This window comes from Ruditapes philippinarum, unplaced genomic scaffold (assembly GCF_026571515.1).
Source record: "Ruditapes philippinarum isolate M1 unplaced genomic scaffold, ASM2657151v2 ctg1793_1_1_1_1, whole genome shotgun sequence".
Lineage (NCBI taxonomy): Eukaryota > Metazoa > Mollusca > Bivalvia > Venerida > Veneridae > Ruditapes > Ruditapes philippinarum.
Genome location: NW_026852121.1, coordinates 4,365 through 26,320, shown reverse-complemented (window position 1 = coordinate 26,320; position 21,956 = coordinate 4,365).

Genomic DNA, 21,956 nt, shown 5'->3' with positions numbered 1-21,956 from the left:
TGGGGTTCACTAATTGTGACGATAGGGAAAGGGATACTGATCAAAATCTGGAAACAAAGTGATCCCTCGGAAGCATTAATCACAACAAAATTACATAAGAATTGCAGACTCGGTTTGAATGAGTCTGTACACGAGGAATTATGTAAAGTGCAACATCCCTCACGCCCCCTAGCACCGGCTTGAGCGGTACTCAATTCTCAACACTTAATATTGCTGGCATCAATGATCCCGAAGGACCAAACAAATATAACAACACTGAAGTGAAGTACGGGGCAACTTTTTACAGCTGCCACACAGCACTTGACACCCGCTGTTGTGAAGTATAAAAATCTGGAAACAAAGTGATATTCAGATGCTTGTACAATGGTTACATTTTTATGGGGTTTCATGTTGTTTTTTGCCTATGATAAAATAGGGAAAGAACATCAAAGCACTCGGGTATCTGATTTACACTCGGGCCTTGCAGCTCTGGTTATACTTCCAAACAACCGTCTATAAAGGGTCATATAACCCGTCAAAATCTTTAAAATATAAATTTGATTGAGTCTTGATTGAACATTTACATGTATATATACAAGTAATCACTTGCAATTGCTCATACCAATATATGTCTTAAAAACACTTTAGAATTATATCTCTATTTATCCCAAACTAGAAGGCTGTAAACATTATTTCTAAAAAATCCTACAAATTCTACAACTCATTCATATTCATGGCAGAACTTTTTTTGTTTACGTTTCACAGTAGTATCTGATTTCGCGAGGATCCTCGTCTGTCAATTTCTTATTTGATTAGACATTTCAGAAATGGTAAACGAGACACTAAATCAAGTACAAGTGTATTCCCTAAGGACATTGCTCGAGAAATCTCCTAAGTCTTGTATTATTTAGTTTCCTAGAGGCCGCAAAACCACAGATAGTAAGTATCTGTTTTGTATGGTTTACCAGACACAATTTACTATATAGACTACAATGTCCAGGGGAAGTACTCGACCCACCAATCTATTTGTATTATATTAAACCAGACAGGAATCGCCAAATCGTCGAAAATAGACAATAGGGACCCGTATACTACTGCTGTAGCTAGACCAATAATGAAAATCAAAATGCAACTGAAACCGAATGTAGAAACAAATTGGAGATTTATTACAATAACGAAATCACTATATATGTGAATACTGAATAATATTATTTCATAAATATCATACTGTTGATACGCTATAGATGGACAAAAAAGTTCGAAAAAGAATCCATTGAGCGCTATTACACGTGTACCATACTCCGATCTATCAGTGCCACAGATGCATCAATTTCGTTACATAAAATAGAGAGAAATAAGAATCCCTAAAGAAAGCCCAACACGGCAAAATTGAAAATGTTGCAGGCTCGGTTTCTGCTATGATGATTCCGAGCCAACTAGCGTCTGACAGCGTCTCAAAGTCAGTAGAATAGTCATGTCTTTCAATACAGTGGTACAAAGTCTTTTTTTCCGACCATCCTTTAACTAATATATATAGTTGGCTTGTAATACATTTGTTCTGACATCATATGACATCCTGATGAAATATATGTCGAGAGATTGATGATATTAACCCCACCCCTGCTTGAACTCTATCCATCAGCGGCCTTCTATCTTTTCTGAAGTAAGTTTCAAAGCCGTGTGATTATTGATTTATGCACATTGAAATGCAAACGTCGACGTAATTAGTAATTTCTTTTTCTTCTTTTTTATGGTAATCGGCTTATAAAATTACACACTTGCCAAAGCCTGTGATGATCCTGAGCAAAAATCAGTGATTTTTTCAATAATTATTTCTGAAATTTCTGTTAGACAACTGACATAAATGAAATAAATATCAGCAAGTTAATAACAAAAGTATTTTGTTATACATTGATATCCCAAAATCACCCTTCTATCAGATTACAACTTTGAGTGCATGTATTACAATTTCAAAAGAGTTACTCATTGGCTAAAAGGCAACAATCTTTTGATTCTCTTGTATTTTTCAGTTCGTGTAATTAAAGTGATTAAGTATTATGTATGGAAGTCAAAATTGCACTTTATGTTTTCTTTCCTTTAAACAATAAATTAAATGATTGGGGGAGAACAACACATCAAAACACCAGGTCGGTTGTATGTATTTATTATAACTACCAATTTTGGGTATTATATACCATTCTTCAGGTTTTCTTACTTTTATACATTTCGCGCAACTGTCTTCGGGTATCTATAACCAAACATGCTCTTATATCTGAGATTTTATGTGCCTTTAAACAAATTGTCCCCTAGAAAGATTTTGCAACTCTCTTGTAATAAAACGACCGGGAATTATTGTAAGAACAACTTCTTTTATTGCGAAATAATTTGTGTGCGTTTCATTGCCAAACAACATTGTCTGATTGCTCTAGGATGCTCGGATGTCAATTTCTTATTTGATTAGACATTTCACTACAGTTGTATGTGACATTGAGTCCTATATAAGTGTTTTCCCAAGATGAAATCGATCTGGAAAATCTATTTATTCTTTTTATTAAATTTCCTAGCTAGAAACCACAAAACCGCAGAGTAAATATAGCAGATTAGGAGGTGTAAAGTCACTGGAGACTGGAACAATTTTTTGACATGACGCAAGAAAATTGTGATAAGATATTAAAGTAAGAAATAAACAGAACATGTAAGAATTAGATATGCTACAAAGTGTACAAGACTGAAATAGCCATTAATATTTGTTTACAAGGAATCTCTTTTAGTTTATTTTTGTTTTGCTGAAAGTTTTAAGCAATTATTACTTTATTTGATGAATGCAAGTGTGAAGTTCCTTTCATTTGCTATTATCATCATAAGAAAGTTTTTTTTCTAGAGATTAACAGTGTAATAACTTTGGATTCTGATAGAAGTTGCTTTAACAGAGTAATCTAAGTCAGTAATAGAAAAGGTGACCATCGAATACATGAATTAATGTCCACTTTTGTCGGTCATATTACACAATTATCAACATAAAACAATTCAAATACGCTAATGAAATTCATGGGGGAAAGTGATATGTAAAGACCTAAGTTATTTGTAGACGTTCAATAACTTTTTTTCCGGAAATTTGGATTGTAATGAAGTATGGTAGTTTGTGAATAGAACTGTTCAAACAGTGCCGTGTTGATGTTTCTTTAAAAACAAATGGGACGTAATCGTAAAAGATAAGACACAAAAAAGGGACACAACTGCTGAATAGGATTTTTACCTATAAAATATGCCCAACAAAGATAATGCCCCTTGAGCAATTTAATATCGCAAGAACACTTTAGAGAAAGGTATACGAAGTTAAATAACTACAGTATGCCTTTGTAATAGTGTGATACGTTGCGCAGTGATTTTTGTCAAGTACTTAATGGCTAATAATTGAAATGTAGTGATGTAAGTATCTGAAATTGTATTAAAACTTTTAAATTAAATGCATGCATGCATATCAATGAATGAAATAGTGAGTGAGTGAGTAAGTGAGTGAGTGCTAACTAAGATCAAATAATGTTAGATATTAATAGACTAAAGGTCTCATAATTTTTGTATGATACAAGCATCAGTCAATGTACTGTATCTTTTTTTTATGAATATATTTATATTTGAAATGAATGAATAAATTACATGGAACAATTATTAAGTTCTTATTATTTTAAATATTTATAATTAAAACCATAACTCAACAAGGGTTGTTTGACTAAACAACATAAGACATAGGCATGGCCAAAATAAGAGACAACGAAAGTGTTTGAAAAAGTTGATACTGAACGAAATGCATAGATTCCTAACCGGTTAAATTCTTATTATTAGATAAGTTGATTACGATAAGAATTTCACCAAAGTCTACCGACTCGGCCTCGTTTGAAATAAAATCTGTATCCCAAAATATTTGTATGTCAAAAGTACATTCACTTAATTAATGCTAGTTTGAATAATGTACATTAGAGCATTTATATGTTGTTTAAATATAGAGTGACTGTTCATATACAATGTCACAATCTTTAATTACTTTTTAATGGTGACACCTAAAATACTTTAAGATGTATGCAGGGTGGTTGATCACGTGGTATTTGTTTACGGTAACATTAGGTCACCGCTTTTTATCAGCGCCCATGAATAAATATGTATTTGCTATTATTCCGTTATATCTTTCAGTATTTGATTCATATACATATACCATGATCCAGGTAATTATAGATTCCTATAGATTCCTATGTTGTATACCATTCCAATGTAGCTCTTGTACTTTTCCGGTTTTGCATGTAAACAAGAAAAATCAAAAGGAATAAGAATAAACAAATAAGAAATAAATAAAGAAGAAAAAGACACCCCATTAATAGTTTGATAACATCCCATTTCAATAATTTTATATCACGCCTTATATTTCATTTTGTTCAGACGAAATAGTAGTAGGAGTAAAATGATCATCTGCAGAGAAGTTTTAGCATCAGAAGTAGAAGAGAGTAGTTAAACATAAACAGTAGAAAAAAAGCAGAAGCGTCAGTATTAGACCTAGGAGCAGCCGCAGAAGTAGAAGTTTTTTTAGCTTTACTTAAAATGTTTATTCTTAATCTATTTCTTAATGGAAGCTAATCACTTTATTATGACAAGAAGGAGCAAATGCATTTATTTGATATTTCTTTCCTTCGTTAATTTTTTGTGTGCTAATTTTGTTCATGTAACAATTGGTCCCGATTTGTTTTTATTTACCGTTGTTTAAGAATATTTGCGCCTATCAATTACTAAATTATTAATTATGAGACTATTTGAAGGTTATCAGATGTACTCAAAATGCACTGTATTTTACATTGTATTCTTTTCCCGCCTTTGATCTACAATAATCATCTTTCTTTTCGTTTCTTTTATAAATTAGCTTAAAGTGTAAGAGATGTTTGCCGCCTATCATATTGAAGCCTTTTGTCTGCAGCAAAGTAACTGTCTCTCTAAAATACGAGGTTTTATTTTATAAAATGTAGGTACGTTATCCTAAACTTTGTTATTGCATTGATATGCATGCTTTAATTTGAATTAAAATTCGTTTTTATCAATATGCACGCAAATACTAGTATGAGGAAATGAAACCTAAAAAAATATTGACGAATAACTATAGATGTGTACAAAATACCAACTACCCTTGTTCAGAACGCGTTTAAAAGGTATACTATTATATACTTTGTTTTTAAGGGTGATACAATGTACCTTGTGGGACTTTGAACTACCTCAATATTGCTCTTGCGAGAGAGGTTGACAGCATTCAGGGAAAGATAGATTAAGTTGAGAGCAAGACTTTAACTTATGTACATTGTTGCATGTGTTGCTGAGTTTTAGCAAGAAGCAAATTGCTGGGCTGCAAAGTGTATAATGACTGTTTGTGGCCGAAAATTCTATATTGTTTTTCATATGAAATAATTCTGTCATCGTAAGATTTTTGTTTTCAAGCACATTAATCTCTTAATGTTATTGATCAACAAATATCATATTTCCTTCCATTTCTTTTATGAATGAAGATTTGTCTAAGAGTTATTTGGCTGTCAACCTCAAGAGTATTCTTTATCTATAAAAGAAACTTTAACGATTGCTAAGGTAGTTTCTATTGCGAATAAATGATTCTTTAGTTAGATTTGGAATACCATTATGTATTTAAAATATAATTGCTAGGGTTTTTATCTGGACAATGTCGATAGTTTTGTTGTCAAATTACTAATAAAGTTGTTTATTTCACATGTCTTTCTTTTTTTTTTATTAAAGTCCAAAATCCCTATCAAAACCTTATTGTAATGGAGTAAGTTCTATTAAAATGCAAGAAGAAATGGCGGTGTAAAATAAAAAGGTCATTGAACATGGTTGAGAACAACACTGATTCTATTGCATTTGTACGCATGTACAAAACCTTTGTCAGACTCGACTAGCAACTCGTCCAATTAACTTTGACAGATGTGTACTCGTCCAATAAAATTTAGTATTGTACTCAACAATATATATTATTATCCCTCACTGTTTTCGTAATGCTAATTTCCCATAGGCCTCTGGGAGTTATTTTAACTGTTAATGCAAGTGTACAACGTGACTAAGAATTTTGTACTGTTACATAGGTAACAGTATTTTATCAGTATAAAATCTGGTCACGTGGTCTATTTTCTAAATAAAATGAAATAAAATGGCCGCCATTTTTCTCTCGATTCATTCTTATTTTCGACGTTAAACCCCGATAGGACATCAATTTCTTCTTTGGAGTAACTATGACACTCATAAAATTTAGTTGTTCGCACCCTGGTGTGCTTTTCGCGTATAAAATATATTTTTGTTGAATAGTCAAAAAGTGAACATCCGTTTTCAACGGAAGTAATTGCAATGTAAATAATTATGTGTCCAGACGATTTAAGCATGCAACAAAGGATTATTTAACAATTTTAATCAGTGAAACGTTACAGATAGAGTTGGTGGACAGACATCTGTAGGATATCATCGTTATTTTGTCAAAAACCATGGTAAGAATATTCTGGAAACAGAGTATCATAACCGTGTAAATGGGTTAGTGTTTTGTTTTCTAAATAAAACCTAGCTTATTGTATGCTTATGATTTGTAGATATCATCACTTGCTTAAAGAATAAAAGAAAAAGAAAACTTCTCAAGTAGGCCTAAAGTACACTTAAAACTTAAAAGGTAAGGACAGTTTAGTTATTGTTACTCTTGGTTTATTTTTGTTACAGTCAGATTTAGTTGACAATTTCAGATCATCACAGTATTTTTGTTCGGGGTAATAAAATAAATAACACATGGGTTTGTGAGTAACAGTAAATATATCATCCCATGTAAAAATACTGTTACCTTCGGCTTCGCCTCGGGTAACAGTATTTTCCTCGGGATGACATTTTTACTGTTACCCACAAACCCATGTGTTATTTATATAATGACCTCAGAATATTATACCAGAAATAAATAGCCTGTAAAGTATACGCTCTACATTGTTCAACCCGATGATTATTCATATTAGTACGATAAAAATATAACGAAAATATTTAAATTTAGTCAAGATAAAGTTTTCATGGTGGCTACTTAGGTTTTATACTTACAGTATAAGTTTGTAATAGAATGAAAAATATTTTTTGGACAACTCTTTTCATGATTAAAAGTTTAAAATGTATTGCTTGAAATATTTTCGACATAAGCACTTTTTTACTTCTTTTATGTATTTATACACAGAATATATTCATCCTAAGTATCACGTGACACCATTTTAATATATATCTTATGATGCTATGAAAAAAGGTTGTAATATATTAAGTAATTATGTTGACATCATTTAGTTAAAGATAAAAGAACAAAATAGAGAAAAACAGAATCCCTAAAGAAAGCCCAATACAAAAGAATTGAAAATGCTGCAGACTCGGTGTGATTCAGTCTGTTCATGGACAGTACTGGAAAGTTACTGTCCACGGCCCTAGCACCGGCTTAAGCAGAATTCAACATGTAAACCAAGAAAAAAAATATATGGAAGTTGTTGGCAAGTGTGATATACATTGCACATAGTCCACTATTACATAGTTTTGTTAAGCAAATAATGATAAAATATTATTATTCATCAAATAAATGTTCATACTCAATCACATAGAGCTTTATCAACACTATTGTCATGCAATGTATTATAAGAATATCTAAATGATACATTTCTATTGTCTTATATTATTTTTTTAAATACTTATGGAACATGTGTCCATTGTAGATAATGTGTACAGGAATAAGTGATTTGTTTCCACAATATTTTGACACAATTGAGATTGTGGTATTCACTTCGGTAGATGCATTCATTAGATCAATAGGTTTTCTCAAAAATATGAACCAAAAATAAATGTAATAAGAGATAAATGAAAATAAGATAAAATACGGAAATGATATCATAGATAAGATGCCGAAGCATTAGCACTGTTCACAAAGTTTTCTTGTTTACAAAAATAGACCAGAAAATAAATCTAATCATAAAGCCATTCATGTGGTTTTGTAGATGGTTTTTCCTGTTAATACAATGTAAAAATCGAGAAGGAGAAAGTCTGTAAAACTTCAAGTCATCATTCGAGGAACAAAGAAAAATAAAATAAAAAAGATATGTGGAGCTGGCAGTAGCAAGTTCAGAAATAATTCTAGTTAATACGAATATCACATCAATTTCTTAAAATGCGAATGTCATTGGAATTGTTAAATAATTATGTTGATGACTTTCAGTGAAAGTTTATTATACGAGTATATATATATTGCCTCTACATGTATTTAAAGCTACATTAAATAAATTTCATAAAAACAGAAATAGCGACATTTTATTTATACAGTGGGTTTCATATCGACTCCAGATTATGGTGTCAAGACAACCAAAATGAGTTTTATTAGCATACATATCTGCGACCTCATTGTGGCGAAATCGGAAGTACAATTTCTGTTTGCATAAGAAACTCCGCCTTCGGATTAACCGTACATCAATATTAAATTAACAAACATGGCGATAAGTAGCAGTCCTAATATAACGGTATATTTCCGCATTGTAACGGATGTTTTCATACAATCAGATGATTACTCTTTCCTGAACGCCATGCCAAGTGCACCGAGAAGCTAAAACGGTTAAAGTGTGTTTGCACATGAAAATCTCATATTTGCTGTGTTCTGTATAGCAACTATAACACTGTGACGTAGCACATACACGAACTGATTATAGTCTTCATTTGCATGTTAAAAATCGTATACGAACTTTAGTGTTACGATTATAATCCTACTTTATGAACAATGTTTGACGAGATTTACAACAGTGCTGTTAAAAAGGTTAATGAAACTGTATAATGCTTGGTTTTTAGGCCGACTGTAAAATATTTTTTACATTTTATTTAATGTCACTTTAAACTACGTATTTTGCACACTTTTGGCCGTTTAGTATTAGATAATTAATTTATATTTCACAACGCTTCACACTATTCCCTTAAGAAACAGATAGGGCACGATATTTGCACAGCTTTTTTACACGTCATAAGACTTCAGATATAATATTATATATAATGTCATGTCACGTATTTTGTTTCTACATTTTCATAAAATATTGTAAAAAGTTTTCAAAATAATCAGTTTTGTAATCTTTTTATGACATTTGTTATTGTGTGGCGTCTGTGGCGAGTGGTTAAGGTCGTTGATTTCAAGCCATTTTGCCTCTCAAAGCTATGGGGGACGTTGGATTCTTTCATGTGCGGAAGCTATCCCGCAAGCTTACGGGACATCGGTGGTTCTACTAAAGTACACGTTCGTGCCTTAAATAATACACAGAGGGAAGACGTAAAACCAAACAAAAATGTGAGAATTAGATGACTTCAATCTGACTTTCACTTATTTGCCTCAATTGTGTCATAAATGAATAAATGATCAACATTGAATAACTGTTATTTACATGATGTGTTTGCCAAACTGTGAGAAAACGTTACCATGTTACTTTTATGCGTTTGATATGCTATTATTACTTTATTATTATACCTGAAAATTTGACAAATGATTTCCCATTCAGTGCTAATTCATTCAGGTAATAAGCATTTATCATGCTCTAAAGCATTTATATAAACATTATAAAACTCATTTTGCAAATTTCTAAAGAAGGAAAAGGATATGAGCCGCTTCACGACAAAACCAACATAATGTGTTTGCGACCAGCATTGATCCAGACCAGCCTGCGCATCTGTGCAGTCTGATCAGGATCCATGCTGTTTGCTTACAAACACTTTTACAAGTAGAGAAACTGATAGCGAACAGCATGGATCCTGATCAGACTGCGCGGATGTGCAGGCTGGTCTGGATTCATGCTGGTCGCAAGCGCATTAAGTTGGTTTTGTCGTGACACGGCTCATATTCGTTTCTGAGGCATAATATGCCTTTAAAGAAAATTATTAGAACAAAAGTGTCAATCTGATTCTACATAATGAACATCATGAAGGTATACTTTTCGTATATTCTTCCCGCTTTCAAACGTTATTTTAATATCAGTTAAAGAAAAACATTATTATGGACTATTATTTACACGCATTGCAATGATTATTATTACCATTTCTAGGCTTGCTTTAAAAAAAGTTCATTTGTATTTTCATTGATAACAAGTAGTTTAGATAGTTTTAATACAAAAAAAACAAAGAGTACTTACGGTAATTGTGTAATTAAACATTTGTAATATTTCCAAATAGATAAATCACCAAAAAAAATCTGCTGTTGTAGAATGTACGTCTATCCAAAATTCTAAGTATAAATAGACAAATAACAGCAAAGTGCTGGTGGTGATTATGTAAGTCCTTTAGTAAAATGTAAATTTATAAAACTCCAAATTTATTAATAGTCTTGAATGCACTAAATTACCACAAATTTGTCACTTATATGTACACTTACTTCGGTGAGTTCTGTCAATTGTCATCGAACTGTTGTTTCCCGATTTCTCCTCTCTTCTTCCCAATGAACGCTCTATCAAAGTAAAAATGTTGCGTCACATGACCCACGTGTTAGCCGATAACATACGGCTCTTGCAACTTCCATTCACTTCAAAGAACATTTAGTTTCCATTATTACCGGTATTTCAGAGGAATTAAGCATTTGATCGATATAAAGTTATTGAAATTTACAAGCATAGATGCTTTGTTTAATGTTTTTGGAATTTATAGTACACATTTACAAGGAATGCACTTCCTGTTCCGAGAATTGTTGCGAAAGTTTAGAAAGTGTCATGTGGTTTTGTTTTCTAACTTATCACGTTATGAGAATCTTTAAGATATGAATCGGTATTAAAGAAATATTTACAGACATTTTCCTGCACTAAGCAAACGACACATTGGTGCCGATTAAGTCAATTTTCTGCTGCTTGTTCATTTTTAAATGTATAATTTAATAAAATACTACAGTTGCCAAAGGACAACCTTAATATATGTTAAAACGTATCATAATGTACAAATTTAATGAGTAACATAAAAAAGTTTAGCATTAAAACAAATACCTTGTGTGTTTGTTTGGGTCTCACACCGACACAGTGTAGGTCATATGGCGGTACTCCAACTTAGCTGGTGGAGGAAGACCTCACATGAAAGAATCCAAAGTCTCTGTCGGGATTCGAATTCACAGCAAGTGGTTTGAAGCCAACGACCTTAACCATTCGGTCACAGACGCCCTAAGAACAATTACATAAATATTAACTTAGTATACGTTGAAATAAAATAAGTTTGTAATAGATTAAAGGAAAGCATGCATATTATTAGGTTGATTAAGAAAACCATAATTTATGTAACACCGAATGTACGAAAATAGAGTATTTTAAATTTTACCCAACTTTTGTTCTTTTGTTGTTGTTTGTTTGTTTGTTGTGGTATTTGTCGTTGTTTGTGAAAGCGGCTTTCAAACTTAAAAAATACCCATTATATTAACCACAGTAACTACAACATAATTTCCGGATTGTAACTTTGTTACACAAAACAGCAACAATTTCCTCTCGATAAAGGCAGCGGGAAAGTTCAGAATTATAGGAGCATCCGATGATCACAAGACTTCTCAGAGTACAATTTCTCATTTTAACATTTTATTCATAGAGGCATGATTTGTTAGCATTTCATTGTCTGGCAATGTCGTCTGATTGCTTAGAGATTTCTTCTTGTCAAATGCTTATTTGATTAGACAATTCAGAAATGTTGTACAAGACTGCAAGCCCTACATATTCACATTCACGGGGAAAGATACGTGTAAAGAATGCTTAAAGCAACCTGCCTCGAGATTCGTGCTAATTTTCATGAACATTTTGAAAATGTGTTTCAAAGTTAAACATTGTGAAGTGAACAAAAAAGTGATTTACACGTTGTAAACGGTACTTAAAATCCGTGTAAATTTCCAAAACAAAGAGTCAAAATATGCAAATATATACCTTTCTGTGGTAGTCACTCAGTAGAAATATGGTAAAGAGTACTGCAAAGTCAGTTATTAACCGCACAAAACAAGTAAATTGTTACTTAAATCTTGAATCTTTTTACTTCTCTTAAATATTTTCTTGAAATAAATTGGCTCATCATTGTTCAAGGTAGATAATTGGAATAATGTCAGTTCTAATAGGTTTTACAGTTTTGTACAAAGACGACGACAAAAGCAACAACTTGACTACCAAACTTAATTTTCTTTACCTTTAAATAATTATAAAAAACAACGTAATTTGAAACAAATAGAAATTAATTTGAATCTATGACATACATTTTGAGTTTCCATTTAACACATGCATGGGTATATAATCTAACTCTGACAAGTCCAAACTATGATTTTTTTGTTTCATAGTTTGGGGACTCTCTGTTGAAAATGTGTCATAGTTAAATCGTATACCCATAGTCACTATGCTATCTCTTACCTTATTAGGATAGTTAACCCCTATTTTCACATATATGTGTGTTCATTTATGACAGGAAGTGCCAATTTTGTGATTTCAGATGCCATGGATATTTATTCCAAAGCACGAGTGCAGGTATTACTTACCCGCACTCCAGTTACCGCACTGTGTACCTAGGATACAAATAGACCATGCTCGTTGATTGGCTACACTTATTCTGGGGTTTACTTATTGTAACAACAGGGAAAGGGATACTAATCAAAAGTCATATTCATATGCTTGTACATTTGTTACTTTTTTGTTGGGTTTCATGTTGTTATTTTGCGTATGATAAAAAAGGGAAAGAACATCAAAGCACTCGGCAATCTGATTTATACTCGGGCCTTGTAGCTCTGGTTATTCTCCCATACAACCGTCTATGTAGGGTCATATAACCCGTCAAAAATCTTTAAAACAAAAAATATTTAAGATTAAAAATATGAATTTGATTTAGTCTTGATTGAACATTTATATATACAAATAATCACTTGCAATTGCCTATACCAATCTATGTCTTAAACACTTTAGAATTATATTTGTACTAATCCCAATCTAGAAGGCTAGAAAACATTATTTCTAAGAAATCCTACAAATTCTACAACTCATTCATATTCATGGCAGAACTTTTTTTGTTTACGTTTCACAGTAGTATCTGATTTCGCGAGGATCCTCGTCTGTCAATTTCTTATTTGATTAGACATTTCAGAAATGGTAAACGAGACACTAAATCAAGTACAAGTGTATTCCCTAAGGACATTGCTCGAGAAATCTCCTAAGTCTTGTATTATTTAGTTTCCTGGAGGCCGCAAAACCACAGATAGTAAGTATCTGTTTTGTATGGTTTACCAGACACAATTTACTATTTAGACTGTCCAGGGGAAGTACTCGACCCACCAATCTATTTGTATTATATTAAACCAGACAGAAATCGCCAAATCGTCAAAAATAGACAATAGGGACCCGTATACTACTGCTATAGCTAGAGCAATAATGAAAATCAAAATGCAACTGAAACCGAATGTAGAAACAAATTGGAGACTTATTACAATAACGAAATCACTATATATGTGAATACTGAATAATATAATTTCATAAATATCATACTTTTGATACGCTATAGATGGACAAAAAAGTTCTAAAAAGAATCCATTGAGCGCTATTACACGTGTACCATACTCCGATCTATCAGTGCCACAGATGCATCAATTTCGTTACATAAAATAGAGAGAAATAAGAATCCCTGAAGAAAGCCCAACACGGCAAAATTGAAAATGTTGCAGGCTCGGTTTCTGCTATGATGATTCCGAGCCAACTAGCGTCTGACAGCGTCTCAAAGTCAGTAGAATAGTCATGTCTTTCAATACAGTGGTACAAAGTATTTTTTTCCGACCATCCTTTAACTAATATATATAGTTGGCTTGTAATACATTTGTTCTGACATCATATGACATCCTGAGGAAATAAATGTCGAGAGATTGATGATATTAACCACCCCTCCTTGAATTGTATCCATCAGCGACCTTCTATATTTGCTGAAATAAGTTCCAAAGCCGTGTGATTATTGATTTATGCCAAAAGAAATGCAAACAACGACGTAATTAGTAATTTCTTTTTCTTCTTTTTTTACGGTAATCGGCTCATAAAATTAAACACTCGCCAAAGCATGTGATGATCTTGAGTAAAAATAACCAAATCTTTATTTTGTAAATTATTGTTAAAAAAAGTTCACAAACTAGTTCCGAATGTTCAAAAAAACTGTGATTCTCTTCATAATTATGAATATTCTGTATAATGAACGTTGTGTTATTCCGACTTTACAAAGACACATATTGTTCAAGCTAGGACATAGTAAAATATTAATTGCATGAACTTATGTTCAGTAATTGCGCATGAAACTTCTCTTCTCGGACCAGGCGAGGAAACAAACCACTTCAAGCAATACACTTCATCGCACACTTCACACCTCAATAGCCTCCAAACTTAGAATTGTATCATAGTTTGGGGACCTTTCTGTTGAAAAAGTGTCAGAGTTAAATCGTATACATATACATGCACAGTGCGGTAACTGGAGTGCAGGTATCAGTTACCCGCACTCCAGATCATGTCCGTTGATTGGCTCATTCTTGCTGGGGTTTACATATTGTGACGGCAGAGAAAGGGAAAGCGGCAGAAATATCATATTCAGATGCTCGATCATTGGTTACTTTTTCCCGGGGTTTAAAATTGTGACAACAGGGAACGTGTTTTTATGTTTGACTATGATACAAAAGAGAAAGAACACCAAAACACTCGGCAATCTGATTTATACTCGGGGGGGGGGGCTACGCCCCCTCGTACAAATCAGATAGCCTCGTGTTTCGGTGCTCTTTCTATTACATATAATTCACTCCCTTATTGTTTCTACGGTAAATATTTCAATATTTATTAATGGCGTCTGGTGAAATGTCTGGGGTGTCATGGGTGTCATGTGTCGATGTGGGCGCGGGGGTGTTGAAGTGTCTGTGAACATCGCCGTTGAGTTAAGTAGCTAGCTGAATAGCTTCTCTACATACCTCTTCTGTACTACACTTTTGTACCCAGTAACTGTTCTTTGTATCTTTGTGCCCAATTAGGGACAATTTACTTGAAAAACACTTTTTAAACAGATTTAAAATACATGTAAATAAAATGACTTTGATATTTTAAATTGTCACATTTAGTTGATTAAATTTATTATTAAAGTTTAAGATTAAATATAAAAAGATATAACCTGTGCGTAGTAAGATTGGTCAATTATGGTTTTTGCTTGGATTTCTATTCACTCTAAAATACCAGCGGTTATTTTCCAAATTATGATAAACAAGATCAACAATGAAAGGCGACGTTCAATGAACGCAAACCCCATACGACCCAGCAACAAGAACCAGTGGCAAGGAGCCCAGGCGGACCCCAAACAAAAACTTTACCTTTACGTCAGAAGTTATCAACAGGTAATTATCCACCATGGCCCTCAAAAGGTCCTGATCTCAACCTGATATATTATGTTTGGGATGTGCGTGTCAGTCGTAGAGGGTCTTACCATCCAATAGTGGGATGGCATCACTTAATTAACACACCATTCAACGTTTCATGTATCGATTCGAGCAAGATGTCAGGGTATAGGTTTGGCAAAAGGAGGTCATACGTGATATTTACGTTTTGTTACTTAAGTGTCCGTAAATGCTCACTGATTCTTTTTTTCTTTGGTTTAATTTTTTCAGTTATATTTATTTCTGAAATCTTTTTTAGACAACTGACATAAATTAATTAAATATCAACAAGTAAATACTAAAAGTATTTTGTTGTACATTGATATTCTAAAATCACCCTTCTATCAGATGACAACTTTGAGTGTAAGTATTACAATTTTAAAAGAGTTACTCATTTGCTATAAAGCTAAACATTCCTTTGCTTCTGTTACATTTTTCAGTTCGTGCAATTATAGTGATAAAGTATAATGTATGGAAGTCAAAATTGCACTTTATATTTTCTTTCCTTTAAACAATAAATTAAATGATTGGGGGAGAACAACACATCAAAACACCAGGTCGGTTGTATGTATTTATTATAACTACCAATTTTGGGTACTATATACCCTTCTTCAGGTTTTCTTACTTTTATACATTTCGCGCAACTGTCTTCGGGTATCTATAACCAAACAAGCTCAATATATATTAATAAAACAGTATAAAACAAATATTTGCTGTTTCTAAAGAAAGAAAAAATATACTTATTTCTGAGATTTTATGTGTATTTACACAAATTGTTCCCTGGAAAGATTTTACAACACTCTTGCAATAAAACGACCGGGAATTATTGTAAGAACAACTTCATTTATTGCGAAATAATTTGTGTGCGTTTCATTGCCAAACAACATTGTCTGATTGCTCTAGGATGCTCGGATGTCAATTTCTTATTTGATTAGACATTTCACTACAGTTGTATGTGACATTGAGTCCTATATAAGTGTTTTCCCAAGATGAAATCGATCTGGAAAATCTCTTTATTCTTTTTATTAAATTTCCTAGCTAGAAACCACAAAACCGCAGAGTAAATATAGCAGATTAGGAGGTGTAAAGTCACTGGAGACTGGAACAATTTTTTTGACATGACGCAAGAAAATTGTGATAAGATATTAAAGTAAGAAATAAACAGAACATGTAAGAATTAGATATGCTACAAAGTGTACAAGACTGAAATAGCCCGCCATATTTGTTTACAAGGAATCTCTTTTAATTTATCTTTATTTTGCTGAAAGTTTTAAGCAATTATTACTTTATTTGATGAATGTAAGTGTGAAGTTCCTTTTATTTGCTGTTATCATCATTAGAAAAAATTATTTTCTCCAGATAAACCGTGCAATTACGCTGCTTGCTAACTTTGGATTCTGATAGAAGTTGCTTTTACAGAGTAATCTGAGTCAGTAATAGAAAAAGCGACCATCGAATACATGAGTTAATGTCCACTTTGCCGATCATATTACACAATTAACATTATAAAAAATTCTAATTACGCTAATGAAATTCATGGGGAAAAGTGATGTAAAGACCTAAGTTATTTGTAGACGTTCAATAACTTTTTTTTTCCGGAAATTTGGATTGTAATGAAGTATGGTAGTTTGTGAAAAGAACTATTCTAACAGTGCCGTGTTGATGTTTCTTTAAAAACAAATGGGACGTTATCGTAAAAGATAAGACACAAAAAGGGACACAACTGCTGAATAGGATTTATACCTATAAAGTATTCCCCACATAGATAATGGCCCTTGAGCAATTTGTCGTCGCAAGAACACTTTAGAGAAATGTATACGAATGCAAATAACATCAATATGCCGACCTTTGTAATAGTGTGATACGTTGTCAAGTATGTAATGGCTAATAATTGAAATGTAGTGATATAAGTATCAGAAATTGTATTAAATCTTTTAGATTAAATGCATGATGCATGTATATAAATGAATGAGTGAGTGAGTGAACGCTTACTAAGATGAAATAATGTAAAATTTTAAATGACTAAAGGTCTCATAATTTAAGTATGATACAAGCATCAGGCAATATACTGTATCTTTTTGTAATGAATATATCTATATTTGAAATGAATGAATAAATTACAAGCAACAATAATTAAGTTTTTATTATTTTAAATATTTATAGTTAAAACCATAACTCTACAAGGATGATTTGACTAAACAACATAAGACAATAGACATGGCCAAAATAATGGACAAAGAAGGTGTTTGAAAAAGCTAATACTAAACAAAATGCATAGATTCCTAATCTGTTAAATTTTTATTATAAGATAAGTGGATTTCAATAAAAATTTCACCAAAGCCTACCGACTCGGCCTCGTTTAAAATAATATGTAAAAGGTAATTTGTTGAATTTTACCCCCCCCCCCCCGGTCATAAGTAAATTCACTTAATTAAGGCAACATAAGAGCATTTATATTTTGTTTAAATGTAGAGTGAGTTATTGTCATATACATTGTACCATTCTTTAATTATATTTAAAGGGCGATGTCTAAATACTTTTAGATGTATGCAGGGTGGTTGATCACGTGGTTTTTGTGTACGGTAACACTTCATCACCGCTAATACCAGCGTTCATGAATAAATAGGCATTTGCTATTATTTCGTTATATCTTTCAATAGTTGTTTCATAACACATACCATGGTCAAATTAATTACTTGTGTATTCCTACTTTATATACCTTTCAAATGTAGCTCCTATACTTTTCCTGTTATGCGTGTAAACAAGAAAATCAGAAGGAATAAGAATATACATGTACAAATAAGAAATTGATAAAGAATAAAGAGACACCCGATTAATCGTTTGATAACATTCCATTTCAATAATTTTATATCACGCCTTATATTACATTTATTTTCAGATGAAATAGCAATAAGAGTAATATAATCATCTGCAGAGAAGTTTTAGCATCAGAAGTAGTAGTAGTGAGTAGCAAAACATAAACAGTAGAAAAAGCAGAAGCGTCAGTATTAGACCTAGGATCAGCAGCAGATGTAGAAGAAGAAGTCACAGCAGTAATAGTGGAAGGAATTGTAGGTATGTCTTATCATATTGTGTTTATTAACAGCAACTGCAGAAAGGTCAGTAGAGGTAGCATAAGCAGAAATAGAAATAGCAACACAGCAGCAGCAGTGGTAGTTGTTTTGGCGTTTTTGGAATTAGCTTAAGCAATAGCAGTAGCGGGAAAGTGTTAATCATTAGCATTATCTATGGAGAAGTGCATTTTTTGAAACAAGTCGACGTTTGAGAGGACGCCCCAGTTTTATTCTTTCATCTGAAGCCATGCCAACTTTTTCTTTTAATCGTTACTTATTACGAATATTTTTACACTTTCTGGTTGCCTCCACGTTGCTAAATCTCCTCAGTTTATATTCTAACAATTTTGAAAATTTGTCTTTGCTATAGATACTGGCACTGGATCTGTAACTTCCTATTACATAGCAGGCGCATTTAGAGTAGGCTTGTGTTTTGCAACAGTCAACCACATTTCCTTTGATAACATGTCTAGACTCCCTTTACATCAGTTTTGTCTGATTCTTGTTATGCATACTGTCTTTACACTTTGCTTCTTTTAATTCCTTTTTTTCTAAGGAGTGGAAGTGGGTGATATTTTTTATTTGAACTTTGGTTTAACACAAACAGTCTACACACATGAAGACATTAATTTACCAAAATTTGACAATTGATAAATACCAATATTTACATATCTAATAACAAAAAACTTCTTAAAAATTAACTTCTACTTGTTAACATATTTTACCTATGCAAAACTCAGCATAAAAAAGTTTAAACAGTTTAATAATATTTTACTGCATATATAAATATACATCAATCCTTAATCATCAACATAATTAAATGATATACAAAAGGGTTTGGCCAAAAGTCTTCGCAACATTATCGTGGACCCTCCCCTGTTCATGTTTAACATCAGTTTCATAAAGTAAAGATAGATTTATATCAAAGTAAATATGCATTAAGTAACTACACATGATAAGCAAAAAGATTGAAGAGGAAAGAAAGGGGGGGATTGTTGTACTACTAAATTGTTGTGTGATACACGGCACCACTACTAACCAATCGTGAAGCAGACACCCATTTGTAAGTATTGATAAAAAAAATCACCAAAAATACTTGTTATAGTAAATTAAGGTAAAGAGGCAGAAATGACGTTTTATGTTAACCTCCTTGTTTCTTTGATTAATTTTGAAGGTGCTGAATAAGAGCTTATTTTGACCTTGTTTAAATTCTTAATGCCAAAGAGTAGTATTTTACTATTAAACGGATGGAATTCTCTGGTATTGTTACATAGTTTTCTTCTGTGTAAATTATATCTCTGACATTGAAATGCAATGTTCGCCATCTTCTGATACAGGACCACATTCGAATGCTACATTATGAGTGAAATGACTTGTAAATAAGTCAGACTTCAGAGCATGGTAAACAGCAGACACACGATCACGGTTTTTATATAATATTTTAAGCTTATTTGAAGTATTCATCACATTACTAACAAACAAACAAGCACTGCAAGAACACTGGTGTGCCTCTTTTTCTATAGAAATATTTGCATTTACATAATTCCTTAAAATAATTCTAATGCCATATATCATTATTTCTTGATTATTTACATTTTACTTCTTATTATGCATGACTATTTACAGTGATTTCAATATTTGTTTTCCATACCATATACACTTCAGTCCATTTGTAATCTGCAACCACAATATTCAAGGAAGGTCACAAAGCCTAATTACAAATTTGAAATTCTTACATAGGTCAAGTGAAGCACTAAAAAGGGAAAGATCTGTAAAGGAATATAAAGTTAAATACTAAGAATTTCTGTGATGCCTAGCCTGACAAGATTACAATGCGTTTCACTTTTTGGTCATTTCCCACCATAAATGATTATTCTGGACAAAACGCGGTGAAGAAATGATCTAAAAATATGCAAGATTTTTTTTATCAAGGACTGTATTGAATGGTATGCAAATTTCCGAAAAATATTTCCACTCCTGCCATGTCAAAAAACCTCAGTGGAATCCCTTTAAAGATCCTGTAACACATTATTTTTATGGTTTTATATACAAATTATGATGCTCAAATTAAGATTTATCGATATTGTAAGTTTCAAAAAACATTATTTATAAAGATATTACCGACTTTAATATTTCATGTAAATAAAGGGAGGTAATTAGAATTTAGTTTTCTATAAATTCTAAGTCAATTTTTCCAATAAGAAATGAATGCATATAATTTAATGATTACCTTAAATATTTACAAATATTTGCAATACATATTTTACATATTCTTCCATGTTTGAAAATTGACAAATTTGCATAATTACATACATATATAATTCAACGAAGAGTGGTATGCAATCTCAATTACAAATCATACAGGATCTTTAAATTTAAATTTCGAATATTTTGACAATTCCTTGACAGCTCATTCTTACTCATCCTAACGTTGACATTCTAAACTTTGAATTGTCTTTTTTGTTGGATTTTCAGGTAATTTGATGCAAAACAAAATGATTTCTACTTTCATAATCTTTCTTTTTGATTCTTTAATTACCTTCAACTGTTTAACTGTGACTTAAAATTACCAGTTTTTAATGGAATTTTTACGAACTTTCGTTTTCATTTCCATAAAGTTGCATCAGAAATTGCATTTCCTTTTGAATTTTTCAACTTGAATGCCGACTGGTTGGGCATTGCGTAAGATTAAGTCTGTAATTTATTTTACAGAATGCGCGTCTGGGATATATTCTGATGTGACTTGTATTTTACTGTTCTCTATAAAGAGGACTAAAATTAAAAGATTAATACACACATTGAAACGTTCCGTTTGACTATTATTTTAATAGAAATTGAAGCATTCATTTAGGGTTTTAGTGCTTGGCGGTCTCTCTCACCGAATACATAATGTAACAGGCTCAATACACAATATTATGTGACACAATATTACCTTATCAGAAAAATATTATCCTAAAATGTTATGACTCATTATTACCATACTGAACGTTATTCTATAGAACATTATAAAATAAGTGTTACGTATGGAGGCATATCTATTATTGAAAGTTTGAAGTTTTTTCAAAGTCTATGTTTTAGGTCGAATTACCAAACACTCAATTAACTTGAAAATGAGTATGAAAAGTGGGGCATACCAGATACTAACCATCACATCGTATTGTAGATAAATGTAAATGGAATGTTGTGACAAGTTTAACCTTTATAGAATAGTCCTTACAAACTGATCAAGGTCATTTTCAGTTCATTTATTCAGTTAGAAAACATTTTGAAATTTTCCCTAAAAAATTGAGATGGCTTTGTCCAGATTGAAAAATGGCCAAGTTAAATGAAGATATTTAGCAAGTTTAAAGCTAATTGTTGTAAATAAATTCAAAAAATGACTTAAAGTAGATGTATTAGGAAAATTTATGATAAGTGATATTAAATATTGACAGTAAGGTTTACCCATGGTAAATGTT